The 9,116-nt window shown below is 31.7% G+C and overlaps 1 long non-coding RNA gene across 1 annotated transcript; it reads right to left on the reverse strand.

The window, feature by feature from the left end:
• Window positions 1-7,405: 7,405 nt before the first annotated feature.
• On the reverse strand, window positions 7,406-8,912 carry LOC117684822 (uncharacterized). The gene is made up of 2 exons (XR_004598548.2): window positions 8,732-8,912; window positions 7,406-7,714 (listed from the first exon to the last, which is right to left on the reverse strand). It is a non-coding gene; the product is annotated as an uncharacterized lncRNA (long non-coding RNA).
• Between the last annotated feature and the right edge of the window lie 204 nt (window positions 8,913-9,116).

The following is a 9,116-nucleotide window of genomic DNA, read 5'->3' on the forward strand; positions in this document are numbered from 1 at the left end:
TTTATTTACAAAAAAACATGCTGCCCTACATGCGATTTCTTGTTTTCATGAAAAAGTAAGCTTATGATCATATTTAGTGGATATCTTATCTATTTTGGTTTCTAGTTTGCTTTTAACTTTGCTAAAATAGTAAGACCTACAAGTGTGACACCAAAACTCCTGTCCCAGTGGCCATGAAATTCATAATTTTGGAGAGGGCTTTAGTGAAAAGATAATTTTAGATAATAAGTGTGCATGACCAGATACATTGAAAAACTAGAAGACTCTTATGATACAAAACAAAATATTTGTGAGCCAATGCTCACTAGTAATACCTGTGCTTTGATGTAATTATACAAATAAGCAAAGAAGACATTTTTAAAACAGGAAGTTAATCAATTTGTTGAATCCCACCATATGGCATGCCTAAACAAACTAGATGTGTCGAAACTCCACAAATGCCACCGTAAACAACCAAAATTTCAACTGCCAAATTTAGTATAACGTTTGATTACAGAAAAACTAAAAAAATCCCTTAAAATTACTCATTCTGTTTTAAGTTCACTAAGCATAAATCTTTCATAAATCATTGGACTGAAAGTAAATTAGAACTAGACCTGTAATTTCTATAAAAAAAAAAATTAACCTTTAACATATAAATATCAACTTTAAAAGTTGCATCACTTCAAAAGTTAGAGAGCACACACTAAGAATATTCCATATACCGGTAGTTCAAGAGGCATAAATCTATCAAAAATCAACGGACCAAAACAAAATCTACTCAAGCTGTTTTTTTGCCAATCATAAATCTACATATATATATATATTAACTTTACATGTGCATTCCTTCAAAAGTTGGAGAGCGGAAACTGGGAATTTCTCTTTTTTTTCAAAGAGGCACAACTCTGTTTAAAAATCATCCAAGCACCCAAATTTGAACTGAACCTGTAAATTCAATCACATATTAAAAATTTCAATTATTCACGATGTGTAATAGAACAGGTGGCATGAGCTGGCTCCAACCTAGGACCTTTCAATTTTAAAACCGACATTCCAGCAACTGAGCTAAAGGGTTAACCCACTAGCTAATAATAGTAGTGAGCCTATTATATATACCTAATTTAATTTTAAACACTTTAACATTCTTCCCCCTTTTCTTAATAAAAATCTATCATTTAGAAATGTCACACAAGAAACTCTCAACAACTCTACATCAGTTTTTTTGTTGAGTGCTACAAATGTAATAGAAAAAAAGGCTCGAAACCAGAATTCTTCAGTTTAAAAACCAATGTAGCAGAAGGCTAAACCTCTAGCTCAAGTGCTAATAGGAGTGTAGAAGTTCTGAGCCAATTATATGAAAATATACAGACTAATACAGATGAATTAATGCTAAGAAATTTATCTAAGAATTATTTTTTGGGGGGTAAATTTAGGTGTATAATAATATAAAACAAAAGAAAAGGTGTCAATGTGACAGGAAACCTTTCTTTTGTGTGATCAATATCCATTATAATCAATTAGTCAACCCTTAATTAATTAACACCACAGAACCCACAATTTTATTTATTACAATTCAATCCTTTCCCTTTGTGTATTATTCCTTTTGTCTTGTGCGAGTACGCTGTTCTATCTCTGCCTCAGAGCTATCCAATTGAGTGTTAATCCTATCAGGTTTATCATTCTATTTATCAGATTTTTCCATTTATCCTATCGTGTTTATTGTGTCATGCCTTTTCATTGAATATAATTTTATTTTGAAGTTACAAGAGACTCATTGTGCTGTATAGTATAATTTATAGAACACATAATGTACATTTCGATCACAGTTTTATTCAAATCTATACACCATAATCTAAAAAAAAAATTACATGTAAATCATATCTATAAGCAATGTAAATGACAATGAATGTAAACTATTGTATTCTTAGGGACAAGTATTTACCTGAATGTTGAATGTATTAAACCGTACATCGAGTGTACTGCTTAAGGTATTCGATGTATAACGACCACATTTTGTACCTAATAAATGAATGGTCCGATATTCTTAATCATGATATCATTTTGAAGGTGTTATCAAATATAAATACTCCACCAAAGGAATTTTCAAAATTTTTATTATGGCCCAACAAATTACACCTTGAATTCTGCATTGAAGTCTATAGGCAATGTATGTTTTATTAAGATATTGTAAAAAGTAACTTAAAATTAGTAAAATTCTTTTGGTTAATACATGCATAAACTTTCTATTTATTTAAATATGAAATAAAATGAATCATTTACCGCAGATATTTTGACGAAACAAAATTTTTCTTTTTTTCATCAAAGGGAAATAACTCTTTAAAAAAATTCAAAGTGCAAAATGACCGGCTCCTTATATGTTGTCTGTCATGTGAATTTGGTTCATTTCACTTTCATAGTTATCAAGCAACACATATCTAACTAGTTTAAAATGCTTCAAAATTGTTTAATATTCCTTCATTATACATTGAATACCTTAAGCATTAACTTGCATGTAATTCAAATTGTTAATTTATGAATTTGTTTTTGATAGAAAGAAAATTACTTAAGCCAAATAAAAAAATATCACTCGACCGTCCCTATTTTTCTGTTAGAAAGTGAAGTCTCCTTAAAACAGACAAAATGGTCATTGAAAACAGGCACGTTGAGGGCACAGGACCTAAAAACACTGGTTGCTGTCCACCTTAGAAAGGTGGCCTCTTAATTGAATTAAAAATATTCATAATAGTGAAAAACGAAACGAACAACATTGAAACTTCCCAATTATGGGCAGTGGCTGCTGATTAAAGGTGGCTGTAACAGCAAGTGCCACTGATGTAGAACATTAGAACAAATGCATTGAAAAAAATGAATTTCTTTAATTTCTCTACCCAGTAAGGGTGCAACAATAAACCGTGAGAGGGTATATCACTGTAAAAGTATGTCATGATACAGTAGGCTATACCGCGGTTCTGTAATTCAATCCGGAATATATTTATCCGTCCGATTCGGTTTGAAAATTATATTTTAAAAATGATTTCGGTGTTGAAAAACGTGCTTCGCATTATTTAATTTTGCCCCCAGCTACAGTGCATCCCATAAATCTTTGATATAGTTACATTTAGGGTTTTGTAGAATAAACGAAATTGGTTAACGAAGTTCCCAAATTGAGTGTTTCTACATGCAAGTACTATTTTGCAGACCTTTTCCTAAAAACAAACGACATGTGTATTGCACCTCGTATAAAACGGCAATTATCCATGCATTTGTCTGTTGTCGCAAGAAATTAATGCCACATTCCTAGATGTGCAAAAATGTAATCAAAATTAAAGGTTACCATAGTCATTAAATATTTTGCCTTCAGAAAATTCATTACAACTATAATAAGAGCATATATAAGTAATTTAATTGTTGTCAGTGTTAAAATAACGGTATTGATGCCAACATTACATTTTTACCTTATGCAAATCATGTTTACATTCTAATATATACATAGCTGATTAAGAAAAATATGTGGAAAAAATTATGTAACAAAGAGTTGGAGATTAAACAATATGCGTAATTGTTCAAATGTTGATTTGTTATTCTTAAAAGCACATCAAAAGTATCAGAATATGTATCATGTCACATTGTCTGTATCGTGATATGTATCGTAACGTGAGGCAAGTGTATCATTGCACCTGTACTACCCAGTCATAAATTTATTTAATTAACTAACAATAATTTAAAATAACAACTAAAACCTCAAGTAATGATAAAGGTTTGGCTATTCCAGTGTATTCATATCAAATAGTATTAGGGTTGGTCGGGAAATACCAGTGCTGGGTAAATACCGGTATTTCCCGTTCTGGTAAATACTACTGATTTTCACTAAACTGGGGAATACTGAGAAATACAAATTTGTATTCCTTATTTCTTTAATTTGCTCAATGTCAATTGTATGTTTGAGATATAAGATATTAACTATCAATAAGCATCAAAACACAATTTAGCATACTTTGCCATTTCACTGTCAGTTTATGAATCTTAAATTCACCAGATCACCTATTCCCAAAGACTTCAATAGTTGCTAGAGTACAAATTTTAGTCCAGCTTTTTGAACCCCTAGTTTAGTGATTTACATATTAATAATTCAAAGCACAAAATAAACTGTTATAATTACTGCAGGTGTTAAAAGAAACAATTTAATAATCACACATGTTGTTTTAATAAATAATTGACTCTTGACAGTTTTGAGCTCCTGTTTTGGGGAGATATATACTATGAGTGGGGTTAATTGGCTTCTCAAATGTGTTGCATACTAAGGTAGATTTGCAAATGTTTCCTTATATGAACCTATAGAATATACAGTGAAAACATTTAATTCTGAGTAAAAATGATTACCCACAGGCTCATCATTAAAAGTTGCATCAATATTGTAAACATAAAAGCATGGTTATATTTATAATTTTGAACAATTTAACCATTCTTAGCTGTAAATATAAGTAACAAACAGCAATGTTAAAAAGTTCACCAAGACATGAAATTGGTTGGTAAATGAAAAAATGTTCTGACAGGATGTAGTCAGGTGACCAATGAAGTTCAGACAAGTGATATTTGTAATGTGTTGTTTATCTTTTAAATTGTTTTCAAAGAATCTTTGTTTTAAGAAAAACCAGGTCATTACAACCAGATTCGATCACCCGGGACAAAATCCAAATTTCCGTAATAGTTGCGTGTCTGTGTTATCCCACATGGATATTTATTTTCTGTTTTATGAAATGGTATCATCAGAAATGTGCATGTGTAACAAATTCAGGTGACATTTTCCTATTCAACTTTCATTATATATATAGTATATCAGCCTCTTAATAACTCCTATGGATAATTAATATGTTAATATAATTTCACAATTATTTTATTTCTATCAGTTGATTGTAAGATACTGGATTTTTTAATGGGCAAACTGAAAATCAACAATCGTCGATAAATTCCAAAATACGCATTGTTGTGAAACAATATTTGCAGCGAATACAAATATACCGCTCCGTAACATATCCTGAAAATTTAATTCACATTAGTTAATTATTATCGACGGAAATTGAAAAATCTCGATCTGCCGCGGCTTTTATTTTGCCCTGGCCCGCGTTTGCCTACCCATTTTACCATGAACAGGAACGATAACTATTGTTTTTAAAACTAAAAAATTATTAAAGCTAAATTGCGACCGATTCTATAGATTTCGTAGGCTTAAAAATTCCTGTTTTACAAACAAAGCACGACAATCTTAGGGAAACAATAATTTTGGTCTTACAAAACAATGGCCGTTGTACGACGAACACGTGACCTGTTACAAAACAAAAACAAAACTTACGACTTTCAAGTAAACTGCGCTGGTAAACAACAAAGCGGCATCCAAATGTTATGGTGCAAAATTTTACTTTCTGTTTTTTAACTTCTCTCCCCGTCACATTACATTCTTTCGTAAATGGTGGATCAGCTACATAAGTACATTCGATCTAACAAGTAAACAACAGCAAGAAAACTTCTCTTTTGACCTTCACCTTTGCATCATTTGTTAACTCGTACGATAAACATGTCGATTTAATGTTCAGTCTCCCAGATTTTCAAAAGTAACGTTTGTACAGACACGTATATGTAGCATCGTTGTTTTTTTAAAATGTGTAGTTGTGTGTGTGTGTGGGGGGGGGGGGGGGGGGCAGACTAATAAAAAAAAAAGAGGGGGGAGGGGGGTACAACTACAACTTTTCATAAAACGTGAAAATTCTAATTTCCATTTTTTTTTAATTTAGACAATTATAGAAAAATGTTTGCTGAGAGAAAAAAAGGGGGCACCCCCCCCCCCCCCCCACGATGTTACGTGCCTGGGTTTTAATTCAACAATTAAATATAGTTCTAATTTTCAATACCATTTAAAAATTCTGTATGTTAATATTTACAATAACAATAAAATCAATTTTAATTATCGACAACTGTCAATTTGTATGCGAGATAACATAATAGTACACTGTAAAAAACATTTCTTTGTAATGTGGCTAACGTACATGCAGCAATTTTGAAAGTTTCATTGAAATCTGTCTCGTAAATATAAACACATTTTGTTCTACAAGTGTTCAAGACCATTGTTAACTGTTCTAGACATATCTGAACAACTGTGTATTAGGGACTGACTCATAAACTCATTAACGTGGCCACTAACAAAAAAAGGTAGCATTTAGTTTAAAATATTATTTTGAGCAACTTTTCCTCTACACTAGCTGCTTTTTAAAGGGTTGACCGTCTGTACTGTGTGCTTGTTGCACAGGCATCACATGTCTGAGACTTACTGACCCCCTCCCCCCTCGAACCGTTCATGCCACTAACTAATGTTAATCATTAAAATTCATTTCATGAATCTTAGCAACACTCATAAGCCTTCAAGTACAACAACTCTCAATTTTACAAAAATATTCACAGGTAGTTTATCTGAAACTGTTCTTTGCTACCTTTAACTTAGTACATTTTGTACAACAACATTATATAAAAATATGTTTTGGCTTACAATAAGAAAGCTAATGCAATTCTTAGAAAAAGGATACCACATATTGCCAATTCCATTGAGGTTTAAGAAAAATATGGCCATTTAAGTGAACCCGTGCACCATTTTCACTGTCCTCATTTAACACAGACTCATTGGGTTATCCATAGTAAAAAATCTTTACCCAACATTTTAGAGGTCAATTGTTGTTCAACCTATTTTAATAAGTAATCTATTCAGTACTACATACATCTACAAGATATTATCATGAAAAAAGCATTATATCACTTAGAAATGCCCTTACATGTATACCCTCCCCCATCTTTTGATTTTAATAAAAAATCATGGTTTGAAATCTTTTACCTAATTTTATAAAACTTGTGGCAATTTCTTTGAGTTATTTCTCACACATATTTGAAAACAATCAATTGCAATGATACTAAGAATTGATCTTTTTTTGTTTACTGGATGATTATTGTGCTGCATGTCATTTCTTATTTCCATGAAAAAAAGTAAGCTAACAGTCATATTTTGAGAATATCTAATCAATTCTGGTTTCTAGTCTCCTTTTATTCATGCTGAACAGTAAGACCTTAGGTATACAAGTTTGACAATTTCTTACATTAAAATTAAATTTAAACAAACCTGGGTAGCTGGAGACGGATGAAAACTCCATGATAAATGTTCAAATTTGACATGTTTTTCTGCATTTGCATAATTATATACATTTAAAATGTAAAAATATGCTATTTCTTGTTCATTTCAAAAGTAATTATCATAGCAGTTGTTATATCCTGGTCAAATGTACATTTACATATCCTACATGTAATCTTAAAGGAGAAAATTAGAAACAGAGATGATATTTCAATTAAACACATCTAAATATCATTATAAAATACAAAATAAAGGAAACATAATTGCATACTTTTATTGAGAAACCAATTTTCACAACTAACAAATAAAAATTGTAAATTTCTTTAAACAGCCTTAATCTTGTTTGTCATAATTTCTTGTCAAACACAACAAGCATGATGCTATCTTAAAGTTCCATTATTGTTCACGCTTTATCGTATTGAATTTGAATTACCGGTAAAAAGTCTGTAAAACACAAGGAATCATGCATGTGGGTAAAGTTGAACGGGTAACCTCATGAGCTGAATCCACAAGAATGAACAAGTAAAAGCCATGTAGTCGCCATGTGGGAACAAGAGTCTTTTTGGGCTGAAATTTTAAAAAATCAATTAGCTGTGTTAACATACTAATAAAAGCTGTGTTTACATTAACATATGCAGAGACAGAGAGAGAAGTGAGGAGACAGACAGAGACACAAAGAGAGAGAGATTTACTCATTGTACGACTGCGACAGTCAATATTTCAATTCGAAAACTACAAATAAATATCACACATCCAAACAGCATCAGATTATAAGCTTCTGCTCTACCAAGTTTTGTCAATTCTACTGTTTTTTGGGGGGAATGAATTTAGCGAGAAATCAATTCTATGCATAATGCACATAAAATTTCATGAACTTTTTTACAAAGCTTTGTTATTCCGCTGAACATAGGGGGAAAAAATGTGCAATTGATATTATACGCTTATTTCAAAATTCAATGAACTGTTCATTTTTTTTCTACCTGACAGAGATATTTCTGTTACAAAATTAAATTGCTCTCTGACGCTTTGCCAAGATTCAAAGCACAAGAGAGAGAGAGAGAGAGAGAGAGAGAGAGAGAGAGAGAGAGAGAGAGAGAGAGAGAGAGAGAGAGAGATCTGGGCACAGTATCAATTATATCTGTCTTAATTTAAATTGTTTACATACAATGTAGATGTGATATGCATGAAAAATTACTCAAGAATGAAACAATATGTAAAAGAGATAAACTACACTAATTACAGCATTCTTCGTTTGTGTACCTTGGGGCCCCCAACCCTTTCAAAAGCACTGTTTTACAGGTTATGGTATGTAATTCAATACACATAGACATACCGGTATACATATATATAGTGAAATAACAAATAAAAATTCCAATCAGCGATGTGTAAAACAAAAACGTGCAAGTACACTTAACTAGATGAGATTTCACTGACTCTAATCCCCGCTTTTATATCGTGACGCACGTCACAACATAAAAGCAGAGGTTACGAGACTGGGAGTCAGAGGAATCTCGGGTTAGACTAAAAAGTGCAATTATTTTGAAAAGAAAAAGTCAACAGGACATAACCAATATTAAAACATACCTTTATAATCTCCCAAAGGAAAGTTGAGATGCATTTTCCACTATCGAAGTTTTGCAAGCCATGTTTCATATGAAAATGTGGACACTTTACTGTCAGCTGTTCGCAATCAAAACAAGGCGCGTGGACGTGGTGATCGTACGATATTTATTTCGATCAAAACAAACATGTTTGTGTTTGATATGCAGAGAACAAATTAACATGTATAACTTGCATTTATGCATTTATTTTGTGAGTAAAATTATAATAAATAGGTGAATTGAAATATTTACAAACTCTTCATTCAATTATACATGTGTACGTGTTGTTCTATTATACAACAACTGTCTGACGAGCATGGCTTATATTGCACTTACGCTTATTTCAAGTCTCAGCAAAGTCTTTCTTA

The sequence above is a fragment of the Magallana gigas genome, chromosome 5 (assembly GCF_963853765.1).
Source record: "Magallana gigas chromosome 5, xbMagGiga1.1, whole genome shotgun sequence".
NCBI classification, from domain to species: domain Eukaryota; kingdom Metazoa; phylum Mollusca; class Bivalvia; order Ostreida; family Ostreidae; genus Magallana; species Magallana gigas.